This window comes from Pipistrellus kuhlii, unplaced genomic scaffold, assembly GCF_014108245.1.
Source record: "Pipistrellus kuhlii isolate mPipKuh1 unplaced genomic scaffold, mPipKuh1.p scaffold_m20_p_4, whole genome shotgun sequence".
NCBI lineage: Eukaryota > Metazoa > Chordata > Mammalia > Chiroptera > Vespertilionidae > Pipistrellus > Pipistrellus kuhlii.
Genome location: NW_023425540.1, coordinates 11,268,875 through 11,286,028, shown reverse-complemented (window position 1 = coordinate 11,286,028; position 17,154 = coordinate 11,268,875). Strand labels below are relative to the sequence as shown.

At 43.6% G+C, this 17,154-nt stretch overlaps 1 pseudogene; it reads left to right on the top strand.

Moving 5' to 3' along the window:
* The window catches only part of LOC118703006, a 32,681-nt pseudogene extending 18,484 nt beyond the window's left edge, over positions 1-14,197 (top strand).
* Positions 14,198-17,154: the final 2,957 nt, after the last annotated feature.

The following is a 17,154-nucleotide window of genomic DNA, read 5'->3' as shown; positions in this document are numbered from 1 at the left end:
TATCTGTAGTACCTACACTGTCATATGACATCCAAAAAATATTTGTTGGATAGATGAATGAATGAATGAATGAATGAATGAATGACTTTTTTTTACTGGTTTCCCTGTATTGGCCCATCTAATTGCTATTTCATTCTTAAGCTAGGGAGGATTTTCAAAGATGCATATATGATCTCATCACTCTGCTGCTTACAAATTTGAGCAAGGAAATTGCAAGAATCAATTCACATTCTTTTATGCTATCTGCCATTTCCCCAGGCACAGCTCGTGCCATTCCCACAGCTTGTGCACTAACCCACACTCCACAACTGCCTTTTCTCAAATGGGCCATACTCTCTTGTGAATCTGTCTCCTTCCTGGAGGTCCCACTCATTGTGCTCTGCTCTAGAAGCCTCCATCGGTTCTTCAAACACTGCAACCTGGTGCTACTGCTTAGATCAAATTTAGCCCTGTGTTTTTTCTTTAAGTGACTATGTTACCCCTCTAGTTTATATATGTCTTGAGGACAAGATCCACTCGTGTTTATATTCTGGTACTCGCCAGGGTGCTTAGAGAACAAGGGGTGCTCCACTTGATTAATGGGGCAACACTTACAATTAACATGGGGTACAGCAAAGGCAGCAGCAGTCAGGACAGATCCATCAAACAGATGCTGGCTGTAAACACTGGACACCCACGTGGACATGTATTGGCTGAGTATCAGCTGGGGTCTGAGGACCTAGTGAATGAATGAGTGAAACTGAAAGCCCTCCTTTCTGTGCTTATTCTCTGCACTTCTCCCAAGGACCAACAGCAGCAGAGTGAGGATCGGGTTCTCTCTCTCTCTCTCTCTCTCTCTCTCTCTCTCTCTCTCTCTCTCTCTCTCTCTCTCTCTCTCTCTCTCTCTCTCTCTCTCCAGCGACTTCACAGTGGCTGCTCAGGAAGTTCCCACCGCCTGGCAGTCAGCACCAGACTCCAGCAGTCCTGTCTGCATGTCTGTTTCGCCGAAATCACAGCATTTGGTGCCATCTGTTTGGAGAGGGTTTCCTTGCAATACATTCATGCCCCACGTAGAGTGACCACATTTCAGCTGCGGAGATTTCTTGTTTGGGGAGCAATTATCAGAACCTCTTGTCAACTCTGCTCTATTTGCTGAGGGAGAAAGAAAGGTAGACTGAGAACAAAACAAGTCCAGGACACAGCACCTACAGGGAATCCACTGATGAAGGAGAGCTAAAAGGCAAGGTGCCGGCCCACGTGGGGGTTGGAAACCTCACAGGATGAGCTGGAATCAACCTGCCTCTACATCAACGGGACTCTCCACGGCAGACACTCGCTTTGGGCTACATCCGCGGTGTGCGTGCATTCTTTCCCTGAGAATGTGCAGTGTACACTGGGGTTGGAGTAGCATTTCACCTTCTCTTTCTTCTTTGTGCTCAGCGCAGTCAATGGTCCTGCTGTGAATGTGGTGCCCTATCCCCATCTCCAGGAAAGGGTTGGTTCTAATCTCCTATGCCTCAGGCCCACGAATCTTTGGAATCAATGAACTCTCCATTCCAGAGCAATGAGGAGAGGTGTGTTTGTCACGCACAGACAAATAGCCAGTAGCTACACATTGCGTCAGAGGGTGGCAAGTGATATATTTGATGTTTGATATATGTCACAGCAGAGATGCCAAGCCAAACCACATAAATTTAAAATGGGGTTCTGTAATAAACTCATGAGATTGCTAGTAATTCAGAAAACGCTGGCCCAGTGAGCTGGATAGTGGTGCAGTGTGATGAGTTAACATCTCAGTGTCTGACCTTCTGCAATCCAATTTGACGCCTGAATTGGATTTGATCCAGTTGGCAGGAAGGAGAGAAGGTTGAATAGAGATTGGGGGTAGAAAAATTAGGCCTTGTTCGGTCTGCTTAGGCCACAGTCCTTTGCATCTAATGCTGTCTTCCCAGCAATCCACAGAAATCCACACACAAAGCAGGAGTCGTCACTCTCAGTTTACAGACTGATAACGTGGTCTCCGGAAGGACCCCAGTGCTCTGCCCCAAACTTTTTCCACTGAAGCATGTTGCTTTTTAATGAAATGGGTCCAGGTTTTCTAAAACAGTAAAAATAACAACAGCAACTAACAGTCATAGCATCTCTGGGCTCAATATTGTTCTAAAACTACGTGTATTAGTTCTCTTAAGCCTTTCAACAAAACTGTACAGTAGATTCTACTTACAACTATTCTACAGTTGAGCAAACTAAGGCACCAGAAGGTCATTCAACTTATGAGTGCCAGTAAGTGGTAGGACTTTGAAACTATGCAGGTTGGCTCCTGGGCCTAGGCTCTGCCTATGATATCATAGTCCCTTCAACACAAATTGGTGCTAGACATCATAGTTTCAAGTTCAATCAATCCTACTTCTTCCAGGATTCCCCAGTACTGTTTCCTAGGATGAGCCCTGGGCACTGATCCTCATCAGTGACCCCTGACTATTTGAAGCCAAACGGTGTGGTTGATGGATTGCCCACGTGGGACTTGGTTCTGGCCACCTATAAGGGTGACCTTTGCGAAGGATGCTTCTATCAGATAGAAAGAATGAGGTCATTCTTTGGAGACAAGCCATGAGAACTCAGGGAAAATAATTGCAACTTATTTTGCTTCTGCCTAGCTGAGGAATCATGAGATGTCTATTCTAATTTTATTTTTAATGTTTATGTGAGGAGATGTCCCTCCCTCCACCTCCCCAATACGGCATTATTTCTTCCAACCCTTCTACTTCCTGGTTGGGGGTGGGGGGGAAGCCCTGGGTTGAGCTGTGTGCTTGTTAGCCAGGATTTATTAATAGCCACCTGTGTCCAACAACTTGCTGTTGCTCCCCAACGGGAGTACAAGGAGAACAGGGAACAGAGTGTTCTTTGGGTTAAAATAAATAATAAATAAAAGACAATGTGTGGGAAGTGTGGCGAATCAGCTGAGGAAGGGAGAGTGCCGGGTGTGTGATGCGGCCTCCTGGAGAAAGAAACAATGCTCCACAGGGCATGAATGCCTCCTCTGCCCTGCCAGAGAGACCACAGCTTCGGAAACTTCTCAACTGCTCGTTCTGTGATAGGAGGTGACACTAGAAATACACATTCTGTTCTGTTTCATTTCGTGGTAATCTCAGATTTCAAAATAGAATCAAGACATGGGGTTGTGGGCTATTTGCAGGTGCCAGGAGCAGTCTGAGAGACGAGGCTGGCACAGCTGCTCACTAGGTGCCCTCCGGTGCTTCTGAGGTTTATGGCGATGAGCACACTGGGCTATGGAGATCAGTAATCAAGGATTCCTGCCAGCACACGGGCCTTGCTGCCCTGAGTCAGGTGCAGTGTTTCAGTGACTCAATAGGCTGTGTGAATGACAGTACTTAGTATTTAGTAATGACCTTTCTGGTATAGTATTAGGCTGGATGGAAAGAGGTTTTGGAGCTGGAGAGACTATCTGGAGCAATAAAATCATACTTCACTGCCTCACTGTTGATTATATTTTCAGTGCAGACATTAAAGTGAAAAACCCTGAATTGTTTATTGTTAATGATAATTTCCCAACTTACTCCTAAAGGAGTTTCTCTTAACTCTTATTTCCATTTAAAATTAATAGATAGCTAAAATACTGCCCACAGCCACTGCGAGACAAGGGCCAGACGGATACAAACACACACGGAATTACATCCAGAAATGATGGTGATATCCCCATGTTGTGAACATCTATACCTCACAGATGAACCCCTGAACTGCCAGGGCTTGAGTACAAACGAAGCTTTTCGGGCCTGTCAAGCATCCCTCTGTACTGCACAGAACACCATGGCTGATCTCCAACATAACCACTCCTTGTTAATTGGGACAAGGAGATTTTTGTTTTCTAAGATGGTTGCTGATGAGTGAGCTAATGCATTCTCTGTATTTGGTTTGCCTATAAAGAGCTAAGTACCTCACAGTCTGCTGGAGTTGTGGTCCTTGAACTTCAGGACAAATCAGAAGGGCCACTGCCTCTTCATTGGAGTGTTTAGTCCATTTATATTTAATATTCTTTTTAAAGTGACAGAATTTAGGTGTACCACTTTACTGTGATTTCTGCTTGCCCCATCTGTTTTGTGGTTACTCTGTTCCTTCCTTCCTGCTGTTGTTTGGTATTACTGAATACTTATTAGAACTCTGTATAATGAATGCCATCCCTGGTTCCCTGTCATCCTCATTGTCTCTGGTTTCCTGATTCTTGCAGTTCTTTAGCTTGAGCCATAAAGTAAATGAGATTCCCAGTATTGGGAGAGGGAGTGATTTACACTCTATGTAAGTGATCTAATATATTCTACTAGTCGGCCTGAGAAATGCCGGAGCACCTGCTATGTTCCATGCACACAGGATCACACAGGATGCTTTCCTCAAACCAATTTATTCGGGATCTTGGGACTGGGCTCAGACAGTGGGTATTTTGAAAAGCTCTCCAGGTTATGTCAACGCACAGCCAGGGGTAGTGACCAGTGAGTTCATTAGTCTGGATTCTCAGCACAGGCTACCACCCCCTGGGGTTCATCTCATTTCTGATTTCCTCCCCCACGTCCTTTTCCTTTTTCCCACTCATCCCAACTTTCTCTGGAGACTTTCACAGAGGAGCACAGGGTAGAATACCTACAGTCGTGGTTTTTAACTGGGGACAATGCCCCCACCACTCGGGGGACATTTGCCAATTTCTGGAGGCATTTTTGGTTGTCTATCAAGGGGAAGAAGTGGATAAAAGCCAGGGGTGCTGCTAAATGTATTACAGTGAGTCCAGACAGCCCCTCATCTCACAACAAAGAATTATTTTAGACCAAAAGTTAATAGTCTCTAGGTTGAGAAACCTTGGTCTACAGGAAAATACAAAGGGCTACAGGGCCTTCGGCCTATGGCTTCTCACCCTGGACACAGCTAGGGGACAGAGGGGATTGTGCTGAAACCTCGAGCTCCAGTCCAATGCACCAGTTGCTGACTGTGACCACTGTACCCCATCTGCAAAGAGTTTTCTCACACCCCTGGTTGGCTAGTCGACCTACTCTTATCAAACTAAAGCAGATATGAGGAAGGGCTAAGAGCATGAAAAACTAAAATTCCTAAGAGACCAAAAATGGCAACAAAAAAAAAAAAAAGAAAAAGAAAAAGAAAAGAAAAGAAAAGAAAGAAAAGGGAGAGTGAATGTTATTTACCCAGTCCATAAACCCAGCAGGTACACTGAAGCTATGCAAGACCAATAGCCCATGAAAAATTAATTCTAGTTGCATTCAGTGGTAACTGACATTTAAAAAAAAAAGATGAGCAATTTTGAACGGCGTCATCCTGGCCAATGCCAGCTGTTTGACTATCTGAGGGCAGGCACTGTCAATCACTGAGTCTGCGAAGCAAGAAAACAGTAATTTCGGAGAGCTTGCAAATCACCCGAACGGCAGCCTGTTTTCAGTTCTTTTTTCCCCCATTTAAAAGCATTTGAGAATCAGCTAGATGGAAAGCACTCCTCTGAAAATTTGAAGATAGAAGGTTTATTGGTTTTCTTCAGACTCAAAGAGGGAAAATAAGGTTGTGGCCACAAAGAAAATGAAGTGTGCATTTCTCTCACTCCACATCTAATGAATGGAAGAGTCAGAGAGTCAGCCTTCACTGAGAAGGGGAAAATGAGCTGTGCGTCACTTGATTTACGACTGTGAGTGGTGGGTGCCAGAGTCAGAGAAAAGGGCCCTGATTCCTCAACAAATAAAAACACCTGCCTTTTAGTGAAAATGTTTACGTCTGTTAACACAGGCTGAAATTACTACCAGGAAGGCAGAACCTTTTCTTCAAAACAGCCATGAGCATCCAATTGCCACGCGGAGTTTGGAGATCAGCAGGAAAAAAACTCTGGTTCTACTCTGAGCCAGGACCTTCCTGGTTTGACAAGTGTTAGCAGGAGCCAGCGAATGCTTTACGGGGAGCACGGTGGTTAAGGTGTCACCATTTGAGTTAGGGTGCGAGCCCCTTCCAATAAAGAAAATTTTATGGCAGAGTCAAAGACTCCTTCGCGCTCTTTTTATCTCCATGACGGAGTGCACCTACGGGAGAACTCTGAGTTAGAAGCCACTGGGAGTTTGTTGTGCTTCTGTGTCCAAGTGCTGGTTTCACTTTCTAAGGCTTTTTGTTCTCATTCCATCTTACCACAGTCCATTTGTTCTTGAGACTACAAAAAAAAAAAAAAAAAGGGTATTGAATATCGGTTTGGTGGTAAAATATCCATGATTCTAAAGCTCAAATCAGCGGAAGTAACTGCATCCCATTGATGGCCCTGACCTTGACTCCTCATTGTAGGTGTCTCCAGGTCAGAAGAAACAGGCCCTAGAATTTCCAGATTCTTAATCTAAAATTCAAACTGAGCATTTCTCTCTCAGCACCCCATTGGTCGGGAGGGCAGGTGAGCAGAGAGGGTCCTGAGGATGGGTTCTTCCAAGCTACCATAAAACCTGACATGAACCCTGGCCAGCTGGCTCAGTTGGTTGGAGCTTTATTTTATACACTAGAGTCCCAGGTTTGATTCCCAGTCAGTGTACATACCCAGGTTGTGTGTTCCATCCCCAGACTGGGCCTATATGTGAGGCAAAAATCGGTGTTTCTCTCAGACATTGATCTTTCTCTCTCTCTAAAATCAATTAAAAAACATCCTCCAGCAGAAACTGGTTTGGCTCAGCGGTAGAGCATTGGTCTGTGGACTGAGGGTTCAATTCCAGTCAAGGACATGTACATTGGTTGCGGGCATATCCCCAGTGGGGGGTGTGCAAGAGGCAGCTGGTCGATGTTTCTCTCTCATCAACATTTCTAGCTCTCTATCTCTCTCCCTTCTTCTCTATAAAAAATCAATAAAATATGTTTTAAAAAAAAAACCATCCTCCAGTGACGATTAAAACAAAACCTGACATGGAATTCTGAAAGTGTTTTCTGGAATTGGCTGTCTACTCTGTGTTGCCTTGAAACCAAATAAAATCAATCTGATTCATGTGCAGGTCAAATCCAAGCACATATAGGGTTTAGATAGATATTTCTTTCATGGGTAGATGGAAGGAGTGTTGGGTGAACAAAAACATAAGCAGATGGATGGGCCAATGGATACATGAAAGAACAGGGAGATAGTCAACTGAGTGGACAGCTGTGGATAGGGACATAGATGGGCAATTGATGGTTACATTGCTAAGGGAACACAGAAAGGAGTGCTTAATACTGTCTGGCAGAAAGCAATAGAGAAGTTGTCAAGATAAAGCCATTAAATGTTATCAGAAGGAGATCCTTAGCAGAGAGAAAGGTTTAGAGCTTTTGAAGAGGGACCAATATGAGAAAAAGTGGAGTTGGAGATGTTTCAAAGACTGATGAGTGCTCCACTGTGGCAAAGGATAAGGGCAGTGGGAGATGAGAGTTTGTGCAGGAAAGGAGGAATGACCAGCTACTCCATCACTCCGTATTGCTTTTACCCCTCAGCACAACCATATTGTCACTGTAATACTGCTCCACTGGATTTTGCATTTCCTTCTGTTGGGAAGAAACCTTTTCCTACATCAACTTATGCTTGAGTGATTGGGGCTGCAAATTAATTAACAAAAGATAGATTAACCAAGGAAAAACATAATGTGCATGCAGGGGGGCTCTAGAAGGAGTGGCCCCTGAACAGCCAGGAGTAACAGGTTATGAGCCAGTTTAATAGGACTCAGCTTTGGTGGGAAATATGGAAGGTTCTGACAAGGCCTGGAAAGGCCAAGAAGACTTGCATGGCCTGGGCTCCTGGCTGGCTGAAATTCATCTCTACTCAGAGAATGCTGAGAGAATTTAAGGTTTCAACTGTTGAGTCGTCAGGTTTTTGTTATCAGAACTGCACTATGCCATATACTTTATTTCTATTCATTTCTAGGTGTCCTTAGTCAGTACCTAAGGAGTATCCAGAAAGGGCGATTAATGGGTTCCTTGGAATGTCCCCATTACAAACAGCAAACCCACCATTGTCATCAGGCAAGTGACTACAAATTATTCCAATTGCTCCCAAAAAACTAGATTGGGGGGGTGGGGGGGAGGGCGTGGGAGGATGCACATATTTTTATACTGCACACTTGTTAGAAGCCACTAAGAAGATATTGGGGTGGCAGTATTTTTTTTTTTTTCAACTTTTTAAGTCTCAGGTCATTCCTTCCATTCTGCCAGAAACCTCAGGGAAGAACATCTGTCAGGAGCAAGTGACAAAAATCCCCAAACAACCGAATGTCCTTCCATTTTTGTCTCAACCTGCAACTCAACAGCTTTTCCGAGTAGATGAACCAGCACAGGCATTTGTCACATTATGCTGAAGGCACATGACACCAAGCCTGTTTAGCATCTATTTAAAAGGACATCTCATCCTGCAGGTGTGATGGTTTGTCTCTTCGGAAGACACAGCTTTGTGAAGCCTGGAGATGGTGGTGTTGGCCTGTTTTCCATATTCCCACACCTTCCCTGGTTGCAGGCTTGTTTCCAAAAGGGAGAATGCCAGCGTTGCTTCCATTTCCAGCTAAAAAAGAAAAAGTTCTGTCTCAGACCCGAGTTATCTTCTCCTCACCCTGGTCATGCCCTGCTCCATCCCTTGTGAAAGGGGTCTCTTTTATTTATTTATTTTTTATTTTTTAATTTTTTAATTTTTATTGATTTTTTACAGAGAGGAAGGGAGAGAGATAGAGAGCCAGAAATGTCGATGAGAGAGAAACATCGACCAGCCGCCTCTTGCACATCCCCCACTGGGGATGTGCCTGCAGCCAACGTACATGCCCTTGGCCGGAATCGAACCTGGGACCTTTCAGTCCACAGACCGACTCTCTACCACTGAGCCAAACCGGTTTTGGCAGGGGTCTCTTTTCTGATCCAAACATCTGGAAACATGAAGCAAGTGGTTAGGGCATTTCTCAGTCATCTGACACCCAAATGTTAGAGGCAAAAGAACACCAGGCATCCAAACTGGGGACAGGGCTTTGGCTCCCCTGAAGGCATCAGACCTTCCTCTGCTTCTTTTCTCCATGACCCAAAGCATGTGACTCCCAGTTGCCTCCACTAAACTGCCTCCATGCCCACCATTCCCTTCATCAACGATGAAATATTTATGGATCAACTGCTTTGAATAAGAGCAGGCCTTGACCTTCTACAAAGCTGTGCTTTCAGCTTGAGAGACAAAGCAAGTGCCTTTGAAATATTTAGTAATGATACAAAGGCCAAAACAGGTGATTCAAGATAATAGCAGCCGTTGGTGAGAGAGAAGATCAATAAGGCTGACAGGATTAGGAGAGGCTTTCTCACAGATATCAGACAGAGGATTCACTTTCTAGAGACCAGAAGCAGGGGAGAGGCCTTGGAGGGAGAGGCACACGGAACAACTCAAGATGAAAATGAGCAGATGAGGTTTTTGAAACTGGCTTGGAGAACCATCAAGGTTATCTTGAACCAGAGAGCCATATGCTGGGACACCACGGGAGGAAGAATGCTGTGGAAACAGTCCGACACCCACTGGAAGAGCCTCCTCACTTACTGACAGAGACCCACCCTTCATTTCTCTCAGGCAAAACCTCTCACAGGACGATCTACCCTAAAGCTGTTACTGGCTTATTTCCTCCAAAGATCTTGAAAAAGGATCAGAGAATCTAATTAAGAATAACGTAAGCACAGAAGGGAACAAGAACTCAAAATAACTCTTTAGGCATATCCTGATCAAAGCAGAATTATTCTCATGGTGCAAATTTGTTGCAAGGCTTTCAGATGAGAGAAAGGTCACAATCTTTTTCTTAAATCAAATTACATCTAGTTAAATATAACAGGGGGTCTAGAAATAGACCCACAATTGATGTGCATTTCAGTGACAGAGGTAACATTACAGTCACGAGGAAAAGATGGTCCTTTTAGTAAGTGGTATAGGATCAGTTGAATAGTTATATTTTCAAAAATGAATTTTACCCTCTCATATCATACACAAAAGCTGATTCCACTTACCTACCTATAAGATCACATAACAGGATATCTGACCTTGGAACAGGCAAAGATTTCATAAAATAATACATCAGCACACTGACAATGGTGCCAAATTATGGTATATCCATTCAATGGAATACTACACAACAGTTAAAAGAAATAAGATAAAATTGGATGTGCTGACAAGAAAAGAGTTCCAAGATAAAATAACTGAAAAGTTCAAGAACAGAACAACATGTATAGGGTTTTCCATTTATGTTAAAAATATATGCTATATATGTGAAACTTTCTGGAAGGGCACCTGAAAAACTATGGTTAGCTCTGGGGAAGAGTCTAGGGCTGGTGTAAGAAGGCCAACTGGCCACTGAGGCGAACCTAGTCTGCAGTGAAAGGCCCTCACTTTCCCTGGCACACCTTTTGTATTGGTTAAATTTTTTTTTATCATAAGCATATTATTTTCTTAGATTAAAAACTTTGATTAAATAAAATACAAAGTTCTCTATAACTCTATTTTTAATTAAAAAAAAAGAACATAGCAGTAATCCTGGTCAAACTTAATAATTTGAGTTCTAAGATGTGATAAACAACATAATAACCCTGGGCCTGTAAATATCATCTTCTATAAAAAAATGTGATTTTGCAGATGGAAGTTAAGGCTCTTGAGATGGGGTATTACCAGAACTAGCTGACAGGGTTCTAAGGGTAATCACAGTGTCCTTGTCAGAGGAAGGCAGAGAAGGAGAAAGCAAGGTAATGACAGACACCGGGACTGGAGCAATGTGCTTTCAAGATGGAGACAGGAGCCAAGAGGTCACAGGTAGAGGGGATAGAGGTGGCCACCAGAAACTAGAAAAAGCAAAGAAACAAATTCTCCCCCAGAGAATTCCTGGAGAGGTCCCATCAGTAGGGCATCCCCTGAGGGCTCCCAGTATGTGAGAGGGGGCAGACTTGGCTGAGGGCCCCCCTCCCCCAGTGCACAAATTTCATGCACCAGGTCCCTAATTAATACATAAGATTTTTAAGTGCTGGAAAGGAATAAGTTCAGTCTCCCTAGACTTAGCTATGTTGGCAAAGCTTCACCACATAGAGAATCAGAGCATCTGATGTAAAACAGACTCACAGGCCTGGCTACTTTGAGATCACACCACCCTTCCCTCCATGATGGGAATTTTATTTCTATGGCCCATTACCTTCACCACTGACATTTACTGACTCTGGGTACAAAGTTTTAGAATTCAAAGATTGAATTCTGTAGCTGAATACAATTACTCTGCTTGGAAAACAATCCAACACAGGTTTATAAATCAATACATACACGCTAACTCAAGCTCAAACTTTGGCCAATGTCTGTGACGGATAAGGTCATTAACAAATGTGGGTCTTAATGAGGTTATTTTTTAATATCAACTAAAATCACGTCTGTGTTCAGACTGAGATCTTCTTGTTTTATTACCATTTTCACTACAAATTAATGATAAATACATGACAAGTCTTCAAATATGTGGTAATTAAACAGTTGCATTAATTACTAAAATTACTCTCCATTTGATAGTATAAGTCAATCTGAGGTGTACTAATCATTGTCCAGTTTGTGATCCTAACCTTAGGTAACCTTTTACCCTAACATAAAGTTGTCCAGAGATGCCATACCTATACACATTTATTCAAAACATTTTCTCAGGTGTATTGATGGGGGGGGGGGAGGTGGGGGAGAGCGGGGAGGATGAATGCATAGACGTGCTAGGATTATCCTACAAACTTAGTTTGTAGATTCTCTTTTTAAAGTACTATTGAAGATATGTTTTAACCTCTCTTGTTAAAAAGTTGAATCTAGGAAAGGGAGAGGCTTAAAAAAACACCAAACTTTCTAATGAATCTTTACCATTTTCCCAGTATTTAATTTTCAAGTTCTCTCCCTCTCCCTCCTATCCTCCACCCTCTCTCCTCTCTCTCTCTCTCTCTCTCTCTCTCTCTCTCTCTCTCTCTCTCTCTCTCTCTCTCTCTCCCTCCCTCCCTCCCTCCCTCCCTCCCTCCCTCCCTCTTCCCTCTATTGGATATTTCAGTATTTCAGTCTTTTCAAATTTGTCCGTAAAGGAATGAGGACATGCGGATTTCTAGGGCATCCCCTCTGAAATGGTTCTGATTTTTATAAAAGGGAAGCAGAGAGGCGCGTGTAAGGTAGGTTAAAGAGGGAGAAATTTGTCAAGAAATTCACTCCACCCACACTTCTACATCTACCATGAGGATCAGAACATGTGTGTGTTGACAAGGTTTGTGAGAGAGTTGTCATTTTAGTGCAGCCTCCACAGACGAAACAAAGTTCATTCTCCCACATCCTTCACCTTCTTAGGTCTTTCTTTTCTTGCCTCCGGCTCAAGACATCTAGACTCCAGCTAAATCCCCATACAGGGCCCCCTGCATTTTCAGCTATTAATACCAATCTCCAACTGCAGGCAGAGTGGGATGAGGTCATAAAACAACAACAGCACTTGCGTCCTGGCCTCAGGAAGACCGTTTGCTTAACACGCTCCAAGCAGCATTTGTTCACTCTGTTTCTGACAGGGAGAAGCATTTTTAAAACAGTTTCCTAATGTAGAGGGCTATACAAAGAAGGAAGAGGAAGAGGAGGAGGAGAAACTGAATTGGGGATAAAGCTGTGTTGAGATGAAGAGTTGTTGTTAATGTGGACTCCCATCGTCTAACCCAATTCAGCTGGGCATTGCTTGGGGGGGCACGGAATCCCATATACAGTGGGGGGATTTCCCCAGCACCCCTGAACTCTGACCCTCAACACCTTCTCAGCAGAGGCTATCAAAATAAACACCACCCTCCGATCTGGCTGTGGACTGTCCCCCCACTCCTCCCACCCACACACCCACATCCACACTCCCAGTTCTTTCCCAATGATAGATTCAAAGAAATCATTTCAATCAACCCCCAAGAAGACTACTTTTTTTCTTTTATTTTTTTATTAAGGTGTTATATGTGTACATATCTTACCATTGCCCCCCACCCCACTCTGATACATGTCCTCAGCCGCCCAGATTTTTGTGTCCATGGGTTATGCTTACATGCATGCACACAGGTCTTTCAGTTGATCTCTACATTTTTAGGTCCCACTTTCTTCAAAGATTTCCTTTTCCTTTTCTGTTCCCAGCCCTAACATCTTTGTTCATGCGTTTGTCTCATGATGATTATTAAGCTCTGACTATATGCTAGTTACATACTAGAGCAATATCTCTTTCCTTTGTAGCACAGGAGGCATAATTATCTCCTTTTTGCATCTGAGAACACTGAGATTCATGGGATTACATTTGCCCGAAGTCAGACAGTTTGCAGTTGAAGGGCCAGCACCTGTTCTCTCCTGAAACTGGGGGCCTTTAACAGCCTTGCCTCCAGCAGGTAAGCAGAGGCCCAGAATGGCTTGCGTGGAAGAGTTTGTATGCTTGTGTTGCCGATCAATTTTAAAAAATTTTATAGAACTTTTGCAAGTTCACTTCTGAATTCATGCTAAACATCCAGCAAATTATAAAGCTGTAGTCAAATTCAAGATAGAAAGAGAGGGACCTTCTGCCACGACATTTGAGGAACTCTCCAGAGACCTAGGCCTCTCCTCAGACCAGCGTTCACCAGGAGAAGGCCAAGTTCAATTCCAGCACCAAGACTGTGAAGCCCAATGGCAAGAAGCCAGAGGACTCCAAGTCTGGCATCTCCTAGGCTTTGCTGGAGCTGGAGATGAACTAGGAACTCAAGGCCCGGCTACGGGGGCTGAACATCACAGTGGCCCAGGGAATGGAAATTGGGGATGGTCGAAAGCTATGATGATCTTTGTTCCAGCTCCTCAACTCAAGTCTTTCCAGGAAATTCAAGTCCGGCTGGTGCACGAGCTGGAGAACACACTCAGTGGGAAGCACCTGGTCTTTATGGCTCAGAGGAAAATTCTGCCGATGCCAGCTGGCAAAGAGCAGAACAAAGAATAAGCAAAAGCATCCGAGGAGCCCCATGCCATCCGGGAGGACTTGGTTTTCCGGGGTGAAACTGTGGGCAAGGGAATCCACGTGAAGCTGGATGCAGCAAGCTCCTAAAGGTGCATTTGGACAAAGCGCAGCAGAACAACATGGAGCTCCCAGTTAAAACTTTTTCTGGGGCCTATAAGAAGCTCAGAGGCAAGGATGCTAATTTTGAATTTCCAGAGTTTTGGCTGTATGGAGAACTGACTACATAAAATATCGTTCTCAATAAAATAAGATAGAAAGGGAGGAAAAGAGGGAGGAGAGGGAATTGGAGGAAGAATGGAGTTTAGAGTAATTGTTATTTTAAACCCAGGGAAATTGTGTAAAGGGCCTGAGCTTCTGCCCACCTTCCCCTAAAATGGATCACTAATTCTGATGATCATTCCTCGTAATACACTGAATAAAAAGGGAATCATCTGTTGGAGGTTCCCCATTGACCTTTCATCTCTGAGGCAGAGACTGTCAGCTTGCCGGAGGATCTGTTTTTTATGGCTCATTGAGCGGGGGCAAATGGACCACAGCGAAGGAGGGCATTAAATCAAGGCAGTGGCCGACCTGCAGCCGCCTGGCACAGCCGCCAGGGTGTCGGGTAAGTGCGGAACGACTCCGGGAGGACCAGAGGCCTCTATCTGATTCTGGCCCCTGATCTTCATGGGCCAGAGCCAAAAGGTAAATAACCATCAGAGAGGAGAAGTTTCTGGCTTACCACCATTTTTTCTATATCCACGGAATGGGAAAAGCTGCTTTTAAGAAATTTGGGTGTTTTTTTTAAGGGGGCAGGAGGTTAGGAGGTGGGTTCATAAAACGAAGAACTCACCAAGACCGGTTTGGCTCAATGGATAGAGCGTCGGCTTGGGGACTGAAGGGACCCGGATTTGATTCCTGTCAAGGGCATGTATTGTACCTTGGTTGCAGGCATATCCCCAGTAGGGGGTGTGCAAGAGGCAGCTGATCGATGACTCTCTCTCATCATCAATGTTTCTACTCTCTATCTCTCTCCCTTCCTCTCTGTACAAAATCAATAATATATATATATATATATATATATATATATATATATATATATATATATATAATAAAAAATAAAAAAAAAGAACTGTGATAGAAAGCAGCGTGGTAACATACAAGCTCTGAAAAGCCTCTAATGGACCAAGTGAAAGTCTTAAATCAAAGAAAGTAAAGGAATATTTTGTCCTGGAGATATTTAAGCATCTCTTTCCTTTGGCACGACCCACTCTCCCCCTCACTGGAACCATATGGAGGGTGCTGAAAAGCAGGGGAGGAGGAGTGATGCTGAGAAAGCTCTCTCAAGGCCTATTTGGGTTGAAACTGGTTTGCTCAGTGGATAGAACTTCGGCCTACAGACTGAAAGGTCCCAGGTTCGATTCCAGGTCAGTGGGTCAGGGTCACATACCTTGGTTGCAGGCACATCCCCAGTGGGGGGTGTGCAAGAGGCAGCTGATCGATGTTTCCAACTCTCTCTCCCTTCCTCTCTGTAAAAAATCAATAACATATATATATATATATATATATATATATATATATATATATATATATATATATATTTTTTTTTTTTTAAAGGCCTGTTTGGAAAGACAATTATAAACTGAAAACATGATATAATTGTTAGCATAGCAAAAGACTTCACAAAATATTTTCACATGCAGTATGAATTCATTTGACATTGTACTTACTATTGATATTTCGGAGGCACACAGCTGCTGTGGCCCCTCCCAGAATTCTTATTCTGGTATATTCTGAGGTAGGTCCTCCTGGACATCAGGATTCAGGCTCAATGAGTCACCGAGGTGGGCATGTTGTTGACGGGGGCCAATCAGGGAGAAGCAGCTGGCAAGCAAAGGCACAATTTCAGGTGAAGTCTCAGACTCAACCTGATCCTAAGATGGGCCCTGAAGTGCACATTGTACCTCAAGGTCGTCCCCACCTTTCACAAAGCCAACTGGTTTTTGTTTGAGGGGCCATCCTTGTGGGAGGTGAGGACAGCTTACACATTCAGGAAGACACATCTTTGTTTATGGACAGGAAGGCAGGCACCAGGGGGCAGCTGTCTGAAGGTCACTGAGAGGCCATAGCTGTGAAGTATAAGATTGCTGACAATGGCATCACTGAGCTGGGTGAAGGTCCTCCCTCCTGCAGAACTCCTACTCATCCTTCAAAACCCTATCCAGGTGCTAGTGACACACTCTCTCATAACTCAACTGGGGAACCTCTTCTTTCATTCTCCTCCTTTGCCTGTCATATCCTTCTAGAGTAGCATTTGTCATTACAAGTAGAGAACTCTTTCCCCAAGAGCCAACAGGGCTCCTTATTAATAAGTTTGATCCCAGGGAACAGATTTTTTTTTTCCTTTAATTTCAGAGAGGAAGGGAAAAAGAGAGAGATAGAGAAATATCAATGATGAGAGAGAAGCATTGATCGGCTGTCTCCTGTATATCATACTTTCTACTAGGAATTGAGTCCACATTTTGGGCATGTGCCCTGACCCAGAATCAAACCATTCATAAGTTGATGGTCAACCATTGAGCCACACCAGCTGGGCCCAGGGAACAGACAGTAATGCATTTCTCCAAGACCCTAATTATCCTCAGGAAGGCAGTGGGGAAAAGCTAGCCCACCAGCTGGGGTTTATTAATGTGCCAAGTGGCTGACAGCTATAGTAAAGTTTATTTGCCAGCTCATTCTTCTGAAGACACAGAGGGAACCATATGAACAAGTCTCTAAGAAAACTTAATTCAAATAACAAAGAACATTGTTCAGAGAATAACACATTATGTTTCAGGAATCTTATAAAGAAAGTTTCTCCAGACCTGGGTATTCCTTATTGTTATAGCTAATTGTGTAGTGATATTGTCCATTGTGGGAATGCTCTAGGGATGTTGGGGTTTCCTAAAGAATATGAAACAGGGAAGATTAAAGTAATATCATGGTCAAGAAAATTCTCTCACTTTCACCCTGCATTTAGGTGTATAATCCACTGATGTTCAAAGAGAAACACATTTAGCAAGTAATCCTGGTCTATGAAGAATTTCTTTTCAATTATATCAAGCAAGTTCACCAATGTGTGTTTCAAGACACAGGGCAAAAAAAAGATCAATTCTACTGCTGAGAGAGAATCTGGGTCAATTTCATAAATTCATGCTCACATGAA